This window comes from Lepus europaeus, chromosome 7 (assembly GCF_033115175.1).
Source record: "Lepus europaeus isolate LE1 chromosome 7, mLepTim1.pri, whole genome shotgun sequence".
Taxonomy (NCBI): Eukaryota; Metazoa; Chordata; class Mammalia; order Lagomorpha; family Leporidae; genus Lepus; species Lepus europaeus.
In genome coordinates, this window is record NC_084833.1 from 127,865,606 (window position 1) to 127,882,087 (window position 16,482).

The 16,482-nt window shown below is 35.3% G+C and overlaps 1 pseudogene; it reads right to left on the reverse strand.

Moving 5' to 3' along the window:
- Nucleotides 1-7,033: 7,033 nt before the first annotated feature.
- LOC133764805 (CCR4-NOT transcription complex subunit 6-like) lies at nt 7,034-14,824 on the reverse strand (annotated as a pseudogene).
- Nucleotides 14,825-16,482: the final 1,658 nt, after the last annotated feature.

The window sequence follows — 16,482 nt, forward strand, 5'->3', positions numbered from 1 at the left end:
CTGGCATGCTCACTGAGTCTCACTAAAAGCACAATAAAAGTAATTCAAAACTTTTTATTGCATTATACACCTTTATGGGTCACAGTGCATAAACACAGTGTGAACTGATCAAAGCAAGCAATCAACCTCTCTACTTCACCATCACTTTTTAGTACCTTAGTCCTCTCTTACAGTTCCTTATAACACATGTACCAGAATTCATAAATGAAGACATAGAAAATTTGAATAGACCAATAAGCAAGTTTGAGATTGAGAAGTATACACTTCCTACAAAACTAAGCTCAGAAATTAGTGGCTTCACTGATTAATTCTACCAGATTTTAAAGGATGAAACGATACCTTTTCTTCTTAAATGTTTCAAAACAATGGATAGGGAGGGAACCATTCTAATCTTACTCTATGAGGCTGAAGTTACCTTAAAGACAAAACCAAACAAAAATACAACAAAAAACAGAACTAGGAACCATTATCCCTGGTGAATGTAGATGCAGAAATACTTGAGAAAACGCAAGCAAACTGAATACAGGAACACATCCAGCCTGACAAAAATAGAATTTACACCAGTGATTCAGGACTGTTGTAGCATACACAGATTAATAAATGTGATACATAATGTCTATAAAATGGGAATAAAATCTATAGTATTCCCACAGTAGATACAGAGAAAACATTTGGTAAAATATCATATCCTTTTATGATAAAGCAATAAAAATAGGTTATAGAGGGAATGTACCTCAGCACAATACAGCCAACATCATATAGAATGGGGAAAAGCTGGAAGAATTTGAACTAAGATCTGCCATTAGACAAAGATCTCCACTGTCACCACTTTAATTCAATATAGTTCTGGAAGTTTTATTCAGAGCCATAAGGCAAGAAAAAGAAACTAAAGGGATAAAAATTGGAATTAAAGTATCACTGCAGTTGATACAATTTGGTATATTTCTAAAAAAAAAAAGACCCCCCAACAGAACATTGGAACTTACAGAGAATTCAGCAGTTTCAAGATGCAAAGTGAACACACAAAAATCGATATCACTCATACATATATCAACAATTATCTGGCCGAGAAAGGACTTAAAAGAACTGTTCAATTCACAAAAGATTCCAAAATTAATTACTTGAATAAATTTAACCCAGGGTGTGAAAAAATCTCTACAATAAAATTTTAAAAATATAATGAAACAGAAGGTACAAACAATGGAAAAAAATCAATGGTTCAAGTAGTCCAAATGTCCATATTATCCAAAAAAATTTACAGAGTCAGTGCAATCCCCATCAAAATTTCAAGGACATTCCTTACAGAAAAAAATCTTAAAATTTAGATGGAAATAAAAATGACATTAAATGGACAAAGCTGTCTTAATGATAAAAATAAAGCTAAGGCATCACATATCAGATTTCAAGACACATTACAGGGTGACTATTATTAAAATAGCATTGTGCTGGCATATAAATAGACATGTAACCCAAAGGAACACATTATAAACACCAGAAATAGCTGCACCTATACAATCAAATAATATTTTACAAATATGCCAAAAATTTTCAGGTATTGAGAAAATTCGATTTCTACATGCAACTGTTTGAAACAAGACTCCTACTTTATACACTATACAAAAAATTGACTTGAAATGAATCAAGGATCTAATTTTAAGGTATAAAACTATCAAATTATTAGAGGAAAACATAGAGGAATTGTCACAGGACTTTGGCCTAAGCAAAGATTTTTTTGTATAACCCCCAGAAGCACAGGCAATAAAAAAAAAATAGAGAAATGTGATTATGTCAAGCTTGAAATGCTTCTGCACTGCAAAGAAAAATAAGTGAAGAGAAAAATGACAAAATGGAAAAAAATATTGGCAAACTATGTATCTGATAAATGATTAATATACAGAATATGTAAGGAGCTAAATGAACCAACGACAAAACAATACAAATAAGAAATGTGCAAATGATATCAATAGATATTTTTTCAAAAGAAGAAATATAAATGACCAACAGAAACATGCAAAAATGCTTAGTATCACTAGCCTTCAGGAAAATGAAAATAAAAACTCTAATGAAATATCATCCCACCCCAGTTAGAGTGGCTATAATGTCAAAATAAAAACATGAGAAATGCTGACAACATTGTAGAGAAAAGGATGCCTTAATACTCTATTGGTGGGAAAGCAAATTACTATAAGTTTGTGGAAAATGGTATAGAGATACATAAAAGATATATGAGGATATATTCAAAGAAATGAAGTCAACATATGAAAACTCTGATGTTTATAGCAGCCAAATTCACAGTAGAAATGATATGGAAGGAGATTAGTTGTTCATAAATTGAAGGTTGAATAAAGAAAATGTAACATAGACACACACACACATACATGATGGAAGATGACAGCCACAAAATAGAAAGAATTCCTGGCATTTGCATCAAAATGGAAGCAACTGGAGATTATTATGCTTCTGTTATGTGTGGGCATTAATATAGAAAGAGTATAAAAATTGCATGGGCATATTATTTTTATAGTTACAAATACCGCTTTACTAAAATATGCCATGTATATGAGAATATGACACTTTTTATGTATGATCGTTGCAATTAATCTATTTTGTAATGCTGTTTTCAAAAATTAAATATTAACTGCATTGTTATGAGCTGTAGTCATCCCACTGTGCTGTGGAACAATAAAATTTATTAATTCTATGTTTTGACACTTATTAGTCAAGCTTTCTCTATCCTGACCTCATAATCCATAGTCTCCAGTAGTTATTCCAATTTCAGATCTACTTTTACTAAACTTCCACATAACAGTGATAAAATGTTTTATTCAACTTTCTGTTGGGAAATATTGGCTGATTTCACCTAACATAAATAACCTCCAGTTGGATCGATTTTTGGGGGTAATGTTAGAATTTCATTCTTTTTATGGCTCGATAATAGCCTGTTCTCTCTATATTGCATTTTCTATACCTATTCATGAATCAATTGACACCTACGTTGATTCCTTACCTCATTACTGTAAATAAGGCCAAGCATGAGAGTGCAGGTTTCTTTTTTATGTGTTAATTTCATTTCATTGAAATATATGATTAGATGATGTGTGATATCTGGAACATAAATCAGATCTAATTTTTAATTTTGTGGGGAACATCCATTCTGGTTTCCAAAATGGCTGTACTAAATTTCATTCTCATTAACAACTTATTTTATTTTTTTAATATTTGAAACATACTGAATTTATTGGTTGTCTATGAATAGGAAAATATATCAGTAAAAAAAAGACCCTGTATATAAATATAATACTAGTTACAATTGGACTAAGAAGATTGCAAACCAAAAAGAACAGTAAAAGCCCTTGTTACTACCAGTCAACATGGTATATATTCAGTTCTCCATCCCCTTCCCAAAGAGCTGCCTAGGCAATGTGACATTCTTTGAGCTTAGTGCAGACAATGTGCTGGGTTCTGTCGCATAAATGGTAAACAAGAGTTAGTACAGTGCATTATGCAATATGATGCAATGTAATAACTAGAAACTATTTTAGACACTACTTCAATAGAGTAGATATTAAAGTTATGTAACTGAAAAGGAGAAAAGTAAACATCTTAAAATACTGTTTATGAATGTGGGAGAAACACCTGCTAAAAGGTATTTGAATTATCTGCAAGTTTTGTACTGTATGTTCTTGATTGGTTCATTAAAAGAACTGCTCTAATAGTTTTCCCTTACTAGGCTTTTGTCCGTATAAAACATGACTCAAAACCTTAAAAGTTATTATGGAAAATAATTTTGTAAGTTTAAATAGTTAATTAAAAAAGTAGAACTTTACAAAATTTGAATATTGTTACTGAAAACCTGAATCTTAGAAGAGCTCTGAACTTTTAATTTCAACATCTATTAGTGCATTCCATTCAAATGAATGATGTCCTCAGTTTTCAGAGTGCTAATTCATAATCAATTTTCCTGGTTGCCACTCTATAAAATAAATAAAACAGAAATACATCGCTTGCAAATGTTGTCTATCTTCTTAGACTATTAAAGTTGCAATCATCAATTTATTTCTAAAATTTTAGTTTAAATTATGCCATAAATTAATTTTGATGAACATTATTTAAATTCTCAAAGCATAAATAATTACCAATACAGTAAACTGTTCTTCAAGAGAGTATGACAAGGAATTGTGCACCTCCAGATTTCCAAATTTTTAAAAAAATACCCCAAATTTTCTGTAAAACATTCCTAAAGAGGATTTATCCAGCAAGAACATTGAGAGTATAATATAAAAACACATTTAATACATTTGTTTACAGAACTTTTGAAAAAAAATCTATGTTGTAAAAGCATACTAGTTTTTACTTCATTTTACAGAGTGTGGATCATTGAAAATTATTCAGAACACATAAAATACTTAAAACAGAAAACCTTACTTAACAAAGTATTACAGTCTATTTTGGTATGACCATTTATCTTCTAGAGACCTGTAATTCTTTCTTTTGAAGGAAACAGTTGTAATCCACACTCTTGGTTCAATTTACCACTATCCAAGAAGGGTGAAGAAGCTGTCCAAAGTGATCCACAGAATGCAGTATGCTTGGAAGAGGCAAAAAAAAAGTATTTTCAGCACACAACAGGCCATTATATCTTAATATGCTGCCCGGAATTCAAATATATTGTAGATAATAATGAATACAGATGAAAACACTTTGTGTAAAGCTCAACCTTTTAGCATCTAACAAGTTCACTCTAATTCCAGCATCTATGAAGAAACACACCTTCCTTGAACAAGTGCAGGTTGAGTAAGTGCTCCTCCCTCCTCTGTGAAGCTCTCTGGATGAGGAACTGCACAGTGCAGATCACAAGAGTGGCTTCCTTGGTCTCATGAGTCCTACCAGTTCCAGCTCACCCCCTTTGGACATTGTCATGATGCACGTTAATAACAGTCTTTAGGGAAACAGTAAGTAAACACATCTTTTATTCACAAATCAATAAAATATTATGCACTGGTTCTACATAAGTAATACCAAGGTTTTTAATGTACTGCTTATAAACTGGATGTGTCTGATATCAGCATAACTTCAAAAGCAAAAAAAAAATAAAAATTGTCACAACAGAATCTTAAAAAAATACCTTCAAAGGAAAAATCAGGTCCAAGACAAAAATTCAAGATCAAAACCTTCTGAAGAATTTTTTTCAAAGAAAAGCAATCATTTATTTAAACAACATGTAATTTTATTTTCTCATGGGAGACCAGGAGAAGCACCTGGCTCCTGGCTTCAGATCAGCGTGGTGTGCCGGCCATAGCATGCTGGCCTCAGCGACCATTTGGGGGTAAACCAATGGAAAAGGAAGACCTTTGTCTCTCTCTCTCTCTCTCACTGTGCACTCTGCCTGTCCAAAAAAAATAATAAATTAAGTACATTTGAGTACTAAACATTTTTAATTAAATTTTAGGTCATTATTCAAAATGATTCATCCTTTATTATAAAAATTGCTAATAACATTCAACACTTTTTACTTAATGCTCACATAGTGTCCTTTTGCTCCCCTGCCTGCAGTTGATACAAAAGCAGTTAGAACAATCTCCTCTAAATTCATTTGATTTTTGAGAAAAGAATAAAGAAATGAGAACAGAAGGTATACAAGTTAACTTTACAACATTAAAGCTGGCTATAATCTCTGATCTGCAGCACTAAGGGAAAATTCAGGGTATAATACAACTTTTACCTTGGTTGACATATTAAAATGACTTAGTTGAAAATTGATCTGAAGAATTCTCTTAGGGACCTGTTTTAAACATACATCTAATTCATACTGCTTAATAAATGGAAAATTACTTTTCCTTAAAAAATGAATGATTAAAAAACACAGAGACTAGTGAATACACGGATAACAAAAAGAATCCACATGATATTGGTGTTCTAGGTGACAAACAGCACTGTGCAATGATATCAAGAAGCAATGCTTGGGTCTGCTGAGCAAAGAAAGACTCAGGGACCCATCCTATGAACATGTTCTGAAACATGATGTTCATTGATTCACACTGAGAAAAAAGCCACAGCTCATACAAAAGCGTCTTCATAAAATTCTCACAAATGTTAAAGAGTATTTAAAAATAAAAGAGCATGCACAGATTTTCTCTACATGCACAGGCTGTGCTTGGTGAGAACAAATTTACACAGGCACAGTGGAGATAGAACAGGAAGTGTCTCAAAAAGGAGTTAAGAAGCTGTACTCAAGCAGCTATAATTATTTATCTTTAAAAAGTTAAAGATTTAAAAATATCAGAATGTACATATATTGACCATTGCATTCAGTCCACAAATGCCTACAAATCACACTACTGTTCAGATTATTTGTCCTGGTAGATTGCTTTTGTAAAAATTCAGCAACACATGAATAAGTTGCATCTGGGCCATGATTTGAATTTAAAGAGCAATGTTCTCAATTTATAAATAAAGTAGTACAAAAGGGCTAACAAAACCCTAGCAGTGCAAATCATTAGCAGAGAAAGTCTGTTGCAACCTCTTTTACAAGCTGGCATTTATGATAGCACATGAAACAGGTAAAAAATAGTCTTAAGTTACAATACAATCAATTTCAAATTTTATTTTAGTACAAAAATTTCAGAAATCAGGTCTTTGTGGATCATACATAATTATAAAGGCTTAATTCAATTATATATTTTACAAACAAGTCTGAAAAAGGAGGGTGTAAAGTATGGAAGAATGGTCTCTAGATGTTACTACTGACCTCAAGAAATAGTGCTACAGATTTTTGTGCAAAGAGAATATGCTGTTCAAACATTTTTCTATTTCAAGGCATGAAAATGTACTGGATAGAAGAAACAGTAAAATTACTTGTAACAAATTAAAGATAGGTGCAAACACACCAATCCCTGTCTGGCAGTATATAAAGCATATGGGGCTCAGAATTTTTTGTCTGTTGCTAGGACCTGGCTTGCATAATAGATCCATACCAAGTAATCAGATTGAAATTTCAAATCATCATTAAGGAAAAAAACAAAACAATCCCTAGTGGCCATACCTCACTCCCCCATCATCAGATTTTCATGAGTTTATAAGTAAAACTGAGGTTGTCCTCTGAAGGTGCTTGACTACCTCCTGCCCGGAAGGTGAATGCCATTAACTTGGGGCAGGAAAGGCAGTAAGAGCTCCAGTTGTGCAAAAAGTGAGAAGTGGTCAGAGGGGATTAGAGGGTGTGGTCAGCTTTGCTATTATTCTCAGTTAACCAATGGTGGTCTAAAGGTCCCAGTGTTCAACTGAGGTTTAGAACAGAATATTTAATATCAAAATCTTCTGAAGAAATCAAATGTATAATTTGTGTAAGGCATCACGCCACTCTCATAGGCACTCTAACTTGAAACCATGAGTGATCTTTCTATTGGTTGTTCCATCCTTCCCTTTACTAATAGCTGACGTTTGTAAGACTTTCATTTTATCTCAGTCCTTAAAGTCTTTATGATTTGTTTCTACTCCACAAGTTCTCAAATATTCCACAACATCAGAGTCTGGCAAAGAATTAAGGTCTGCACATAACACAAGTGGAATAGTTACAAATTCTCCCAGTACCTTAGATCTGAGGCTTCGAGAGGCTTTATCGATAATGTTCTTCACTTCAGAGAGGAACATCATAGTTTGTACCCACTTCACATCAGAGTACTCTGGATCCCAATGTATATGAGCATTCACCATAAGAATGAGTTGTTTCTCTGTTCCGAGATGTGCCTTTCCAGATGATATTTCAATCAATTTCTTTCGAAGTTCTAGTAATACTGCAACTCCAATGTTATCTTTTGTCACGACTTTGTTCAGCATTGCTAGCTCTTTAAATTCAACAGTGTGTTTCTGAATCAAGGTAAATTTTTCTATCTTGAAGAATATTGCACAGCCATCAACATGTTTTCTTTCTTGGTCTGACTTTGTCCTAGATCGAGACATAGGGCTAAAGAATCCATGATAGCCACTTTTTTTTTCAGTTATACCAGAAAAAAACTGTAATACTGTTCCATTTCAATCTCCTTAAGGCTTATGCTATCAGCACTGCAGCTCAAGATTTCTTGAATAAGGGCCTTTTTCCTGTAGTCCCAATTTAGTACTCATGATGGACAGTAGCCATATAACTCTTAGGTCACACATTTATCACATTAAAACAGGCAGTTGGCCTTGTTCTGTCTTGTTCTTGTAACATAATCCAAGATCTTGGAGGTGGCTGTTCTGTTGAAACTGACAAATTATCAAGCATATAGCTCAGAAGCCTTCTTGTTCCATTGGGTTTCTGATAGAGGTTCAAGATAGCCTGTGTAAGTGGATTTTCCGAGTGACACCATGTTTCCAAGTTCTGCAGGTGAACTATGGATTTTATTAGAGGACAGGTCTAGATATACCAGACTGTGAAGCTTGGCAATGTCTGAGGAGTGCGGGACATGGAATTGTCTCTCAGATGCAAAGCTGTCAAGTGAGTTACTGCCCGATGTGATTTCTGTTTGCTGCTTCCTCAGAGGACATAATCGTGTACATCCTCCGAGGGTCAGAAGGCTCCTATTTTCCTTTGGGGATGCCTCTGGAGGTGGGGGAGGGGAGCGCTGCCTCCTCTGCCACTTCTGCCGCCTCCTCTCTGTGAGTGCAGTGGGGTCTCCCCTGAGGAATCACCATACCAGTCCTGCCCACTGCTGAAGCTCTGCCACTGGCACTCTTCTGCTGCCTCAGCGGCCACTCTTTGTTCCCCTCCGAGCGCTGCTGCTCCAACAGCCAGTCTCAGATGCCACATGGGCCTGGCCACGCTACACCCTGCAGCTCTCTCAGCCCCAGGCCGCTTCCTCCGTGCCATACCCCCTTCGCTTCTGTGCTTCAGATATTGCGGCCAGGGATGCCACCACCTCTTCCTCCATGCCCCCTCGTTTTCACTGAAAGCAAACAAGCATCATGGCCCTCCTTAACAATCTATAAGGGCTCCTTTTCCTATACATTTTCACCAGCATTTACTTACTGCCTGAGAATAGTCACTCTGTTGCTTTAATTTGCATAATTTGTTCCTCAAGGCATAGACCTTCTAAACAAATAACCAAGAGGGAATTTAACTGAATAATAACCTCCCAACAAAGAAAGCTCAGGAACAGATAGCTTCACTGCTGAATTCTACCAAATTTGTAGAGGAACTAATTTTAATTCTCAAACTACTCAAAACATTTGAAAGGGAACGAATCCTCCCAAGCTACTTCTATGAGGTCAGCATCACCTTAGTTCCTGAAACCAGAAAGATACAAGAAAGATACTTATAAACAAATATTCCTGATGCACAGATGTAAAGATTCCCCAACAAAGTGCTAGCTAATTGAATCCAACAACATAGAAGAAAGATCTTTCACCTGTGCAAGTTGAATTTATCTCTAGTGAAAAGTATTGCATCGACATTGTTGCCGCAGACTCGTTTATTACAGTTGGAACAACATCTTAGATAGCCAGGACCAGCCATTCTGGTCAAGGGGTGGTCTATGCCCCAACCAATCACAGCCTGTTGCCAGGCAGGCTCCGTTGCCAGGTGGGTTTCAAAGCCATTCCTGAGTAACTGACACTTGCTTGCCAGTGGCCACCTTGGTATGGCCTTCTCATTCCACCACACAACATATGAAAATCAATAAATATGACACATAACATTAACAAATGACAATAAAAATCATATCATTATCTCAATAGATGCAGAGAAATCATTTGATAGAATATTGAAACCAAAAGATTCCACCAAGAGACTATTGCAACTCCTAACATAGTTTGGTGAAGTTGCAAAAAATAAATTCTACACACAAAAATCAGTAACATTTGTATGCAAAATGCTGTGACTGAGAATGAACTTGTAAGATCCAGTATCATACAGAATATTTACTAAAAGTTTAAATACCTTATTAAATTTAACCCAGGATGTGAAAAATCTCTATAATGAAAATCATAAAATATTAAGGAAAGAAATAAATGAAGGCAAACAAAAAATGGAAGGCATTTCCATGTCCACGGATTGGAAGAATTAATATCATCAAAATGTCCATAATACCCAAAGCAATTTACAGATTCAACAGAATCCCAGTCAAAATATCAGCCATATTATTCTCATGTCTAGAAAAAATTGATGCTAAACTTAATATAGAAATAGAAGAGACCCCTGACAGCTAAAGCACTCTTAAACAAGTAAAACAAAACTGAGGGCATCACAATACTGGATTCATAACACACTATACAGGGAAGTTATAATCAAAACAGACTGATATTGGCACAAAATAGACATGGCAACCAATGGAGCAAAATAGAAGCCCCAGAAACTAACCCACACATCTACAACCAACTAATCTTTCACAATTGAGCTAAAATCAATCCCTGGTGAAAGGAGAGTCTCTTCAGCAAATGAAGTCTCTTCATCAAATGCATACAGAAGCATGAAACATGACCCCTACATTATATCTTATAAAACAATCAACTCAAAATGACCAAACCTCTAAATCTAGGCCCTGATACAATCAATAACTAAAGGAAGACTTTAGGGAAACTGCAAGACAATGGCAATGGAAGCAAGTTCTTGGAAAAGACCCCAGAAATACAGGTAATAAAAGTAAATATACAAGTGGAATTAACTAAAGCTAAAGAGTTTCTGTCCTGCAAAGGAAATACTCAATAAAGTGAAGAGGCAATCAATGGAATGTGTTAAATTATTTGCAAATTATGAAATAAAGGATTATTATCCAGAATATAGTAAGAGCTCAAAAAAAACTCAACAACATCAAAACAAACAATCCAGTTAGTAAATGGGCACAGGACATGAATGGGCATTTTTCAAAGGGTGGAATTCAAATGGCCAACAAATAAAAAGTGCTCAGAATCACTAGCCATCGGGGAAATGCAAATATATGCCACCATGAGAGGTCAGCGTTGCCGCTGTAGCATGTGTATCTACCATCTGCAGCATCCCTGTGAGTGTCAATTTGAGTTCTGGTTGCTTCAGTTCTGATCCAGCTACCTGCTAATTCACCTCAGAAAGTTGTGGAAGATGGCCTATGTCCTTGGGCCCCTGTGCCATGTGAGAGATCCAAAGCCCCTAGCTTGTGCTTTAATCTGGCCTAGACCTGACCACTACAGCTGCTGCAGAATGAGCTAGTAGATGGGAAATCTCTCTCTCCCTCTGCCTCTCTTTCTCTGTAACTCTTTCAAATAAAAAAAAATAAAGCATGAAAAAAGTATAGTGAGGTTTTACCACTTGCCAGTTCGAATGGCTATTATCCATAAATAAATAAATACATTAACTAATTAATTAAATGCTGGTGAGGGTGTGGGATAAAAGATACCCTAATAGACCTTTGAAATGATATAAACTAGTGAAACCATTATTGGAGATAATATCTCAATATCTCTGTAATCTGACAATATATCTACCATATGACCCAGACATCCCACTCCTGGAAATTTACCCATAGGATATGAAATCGGAATATGAAAGAGTGATCTGCACCTCCATGTTTATTGCAGCACAATTCACAATAGCTAGGATGTGAAATCAACCCAACTGATAATCAACTGATGACTTGATAAAGAAAATGTGATACACATTCTCACACACACATACACCACACACACCACACACACCACTACACACACACACAGTCTTTGGAGTAGTACTCACCTTAAATATAATGAAACCCTGTCTTTTGTAATAAAATGGATGGACCTGGAAGCCATTTTGGTAAATGAAATAAGTCAATTGCCAAAAGAGATAAATATTCTATATTTTCTCTGATTTGTATTAACTAATATACAGAGTACAAAAAATGTATTGTAGATGAATGAAAATTACATTTTGAGATTTGACTATTGTTTACAGCCCTTGTCTACATTATTGAGGAATAGTTTATTTTTCTATTTACTATTCTTTGAATTATTTACTTAGTGGAAGGTTAATTTTGTAATTATAACATAAAAAGAATGTAGTTCAATGTAAGGTTTAAAAGAAAAAAATAAGAAAGGAGGGGCAGAGGTTGGGCACATGGGTAGGAGAGAGGATAGGGCAAGATATATCACAATGCTCCTAAATCTGTGCATATAAAACATCAAATTTATTCACCTTATATAAATAATTAAAAACAGAAAATAATAAAAAGGATCTAAGGGATTTATAGTTTCATATGATTCCTTATAATACTCCAATAGTTATATGTTAGTGGAATATTTTAAATAAGAAATCCATATGGAATGTCAAAGGATCAAAGTATCCAACACATTCTCAAAAATGAGATTAAAGATGGAAGTCTCACAATCTCTTAATTCAAAATGAAAGTAATAAAAACTGTGGAAGTAGCATAAACACAAAGATCAATGCAATGGAATAGAGGTTGAGGGTGTGCATTTGGTCCCTCAGTTAAGATGCTGTTTAAGATGGCTGCATTCCATACTACAGTATTTGGGTTTAATTCTAGCTCTGGCCTCAAATTTCCTGTCAGTGCCAAATATGAGAAGCATCATGATGTAACAAATAATCAGATCTCTGCCAGTCACATAGGAGGCCAGATTATGTTTATGGTTTCTGGTTCAGGTTCCAGTTACAACCCAGACCTGGTCATCACAGAAAACTGGGCAGTAAACCAGAAGTTAGGAACTCTCTGTCCCTCTCAATCTGCCACACAAATTAACATACTACTAATAATAATGATAAACATTTAATATCATCAGCTATGTTAATAAATGAAAATAAGACATGTTAACCTTATTTATAAAAAAAAAAACTGAATTCAGCTTATCATTAAAACCTTAAACAAACTATGAATTGAAGAGAATTTCCGAGAAGGGCACCTACAGGAAATCTAGAGCAGACTTCAATAAATGGGAATAAGGTACAGATACTTTTAACACTTCTATTCAACAGTGTAGTACAGGGTACTGCCAAAGAAACCACACAGAGAAAGAAAAAACTCCACAAGGGGCTATTTATTGCCTCAGCAGTTTTTCTCCCAGCTATGCCACTAAAATATTCAAAATCCACATGCACACAAAGGTTCACAGCAAAAATATTCATGAAAGTCAAATCTAGAAGCAACACAAATACTGATGTATAAGAAACACAGTATATATTAAGTCTTTTATAATGGTATGCTACTTGGCAATCAAAATTAATAATGAAATAGTATACTACAAAATAATAAAACTCACAAAATAAATAAAAAAAATTTCACATAAAGTAATACTCTATGATTCCAATTTTAAGACATGTCAAGAGAAATCCTAAAAAAATCTCTAAAGACAGATTTTAGATTAATGCCTGTCTGTCACTGATGGTGAATGAGGATCTATTGTAGATAATATTAATTATTTGGGAATTAAAGAAATGTGCTTATATTAGACTGTGGTTATGATTATGTAATTTCCAAAATTTTATAAAATATGCAATATTCGGCGCTGGCACCATGGTGCACTAGGTTAATCCTCTGTCTGCAGCACCAGCATCCCATATGGGTGCCGGTTCTAGTCCCAGTTGTTCCTCTTCCAGTCCAGCTCTGCTGTGGCCTGGGAAGGCAGTGGAGGATGGCCCAAGTGCTTGGGCCCCTGCACCTGCATGGGAAACCAGGAAGAATCACCTGACTCCAGGCTTCAGACCAGTGTAGCTCTGGCTATTGCGGCCATTTGGGGAGTGAACCAACAGAAAGAAGACCTTTCTGTTTCTATCTCACTGTCTGTAACTCTAGCTGTCAAATAAATAAATATTTTTTTAAAAAAATATGGAATATTCACTTAAAACATGGAACAGTTAGGTCTGGGCATATAGGCTCCCAAGTTTGGTCTTCACAGAAGAAACTGGAGATTAATAAATATGAGGGGGTTTCAAATATTTGGTGGAACATGAAATTAAAATACAATAATACTCATTTGGTTAAAAATATATAAAACCATAAATATGAGGGACCTTATAATTCATAGAGTACGTTTTTCTTTTTTTTTCATTTATTAAACTTTTATTTAATGAATATAAATTCCCAAAGTACAGCTGATGGGTTACAATGGCTTTCCCCCTCCCATAACTTCCCTCCCGCCCGCAACCCTACCCTTTCCCGCTCCCTCTCCCCTTCCATTCACATCAAGATTCATTTTCAATTCTCTTTATATACAGAAGATCAGTTTAGTATATATTAGGTAAAGATTTCAACATTTTGCCCCATATAGCAACACAAAGTGAAAAAACTACCGTTGGAGTACTAGCTATAGCATTAAATAACAGTGTACAGCACATTAAAGACAGAGATCCTACATAATTTTTTAAAAAATTAATATTCTATGCAATTTCAAATTTAACACCAGGTTTTTTTTTCATTTCCAATTATCTTTATATACAGAAGCTCAATTCAGTATATAATTAGTAAAGACCTCATCAGTTTGTACCCAGACAGAAACACAAAGTATAAAAATACTGTTTCAGTACTAGTTATAGCATCACTTCACATTAGACAACACATTAAGGACAGATCCCACATGGGGTGTAAGTACACAGTGACTCCTGTTGCTGACTTAACAATTTGACACTCCTGTTCATGGAGTCAGTAATCTCCCTAGGCTCTAGTCATGAGTTGCCATGGCTATGGAAGCCTTTAGAGTTCGCTGACTTTGATCTTATTCCGATAGGGTCATAGTCAAAGTGGAAGTTCTCTCCTCCCTTCAGAGAAAGGTACCTCCTTCTTTGATGGCCCTGTTCTTTCCACTGGGATCTCACTCACAGAGATCTTTCATTTAGGTCTTTTTTTTTCCTTTGTATCTTGGCTTTTCATGCCTACAATACTCTCATGGGCTATTCAGCCAGATCTGAATGCCTTAAGGGCTGATTCTGAGGCCAGAGTGTTGTTTAGGACATCTGCTAATACTAACTGATAGAATCAAAAAGGGAGAGAAGGATCCAACATGGGTAGCGGGATACACAGCAGACTCATAGAGTACGTATTTCTATGAATGAACTATGCATGTGATTTAAGAAATTCTTGTACCAAAGTTAACCTACCATTTAATTCCTTATTTATTACTTGATATTGCTTGATATACCTCTAATTCAAATTAATTCATATATAGTTGAAAAATACTTCATTTTCTGTATGTGAAACAATTTAAAGTATATATTAACCACCAATTTAAGGAAAGTACTGTTTCCTAATCAATCAAAGTACCATGACAAAATATAAATCCAGTTATTTCCAAATTGTTTGTCTTAATAAACTTCTTCCAAGGATCATACTAATTTAAATATTTCAACACCCCTTAAACTTATACAATAAGTGAAAAGCTTTTTTGAGTTTATTTTTTGTTGCCTATAATTACACAATCTATGTTTTACAGTGTGAAAATTTAATCGCTGAAAACAATGTCTACTGACCAAATCAGGATAAACAATATTTTCCCTTCTCTGGTATTACATGTCATGATCAAGCCTTGTAACACATTTTTTCCTATTTGCTCATGAAATATAGACTACTTTATGATGGACTATAGTCACCCCACCATTCTTTGTCAGACTAGGAACTCACATGTATAATCTAACTCATATTTGGTACCAATTACCCAAGTAGTTTTTACATACCAGATTTCAAGACATACTACAAGGCAGTTATAATCAGAACAGGCTGGTACCAGTACAAAGACAGGTGGATAGAACAATGGAACTCAATAGAAACATCATAAATCAATCCAAATATCTACAACCAATTTATATTCAACAAAGGAGATAAAATCAATCCCTGGAGCAAGGACAGTCTCTTCTGGTGCTGGGAAAACTGGATTTCCTCATGCATAAGTATGAAGCAAGACCCCTACCTTACACCTTACACAAAAAGCCACTCAAAATGGATTAAAAATCTATATCTATGACCCAACACCACAAAATTATTAGAGGACATTTTGGAAACCCTGCAAGACATTGGCATAGGCAAAAACGTCTTGCAAAAGACCCCTTGGACAAGCAGTCAAAGCCAAAATTAACAAATGTGATTTCATCAAATTGAGGAGCTTCTGAACTGGAAAAGAAATCCCCAGGAAACTGAAGAGGCAACCAACATGGGGCTGGCACTGCAGTGCAGTGGGTTAAACCCCAGCCTGAAGAGCTGGCATCCCATATGGGTGCCGGTTCTAGTCCTGGGTGTTCCACTTCCAATGCAGCTCTCTGCTATGGCCTAGGAAAGCAGTAGAAGATGTCCCAACTCCTTGGACCCTGCACCCATGAAGGAGACCTGGAAGAAGCTCTTAGATCTCAGCTTTGGATCAGCTCAGCTCTGGTCATTGTGGTCATTCAGGGAGTGAACCAGCAGAATAGAAGATGTCTCTAATCTCTCTCTCTCTCTCTCTCTCTCTCTCTCTCTCTGCCTCTTGTTCCCTCTGTGTGTAACTCCGACTTTCAAATACACAAAATAATTCTTAAAAAAGAGACAACCGGCCAGCACTGCGGCTCACTAGGCTAAT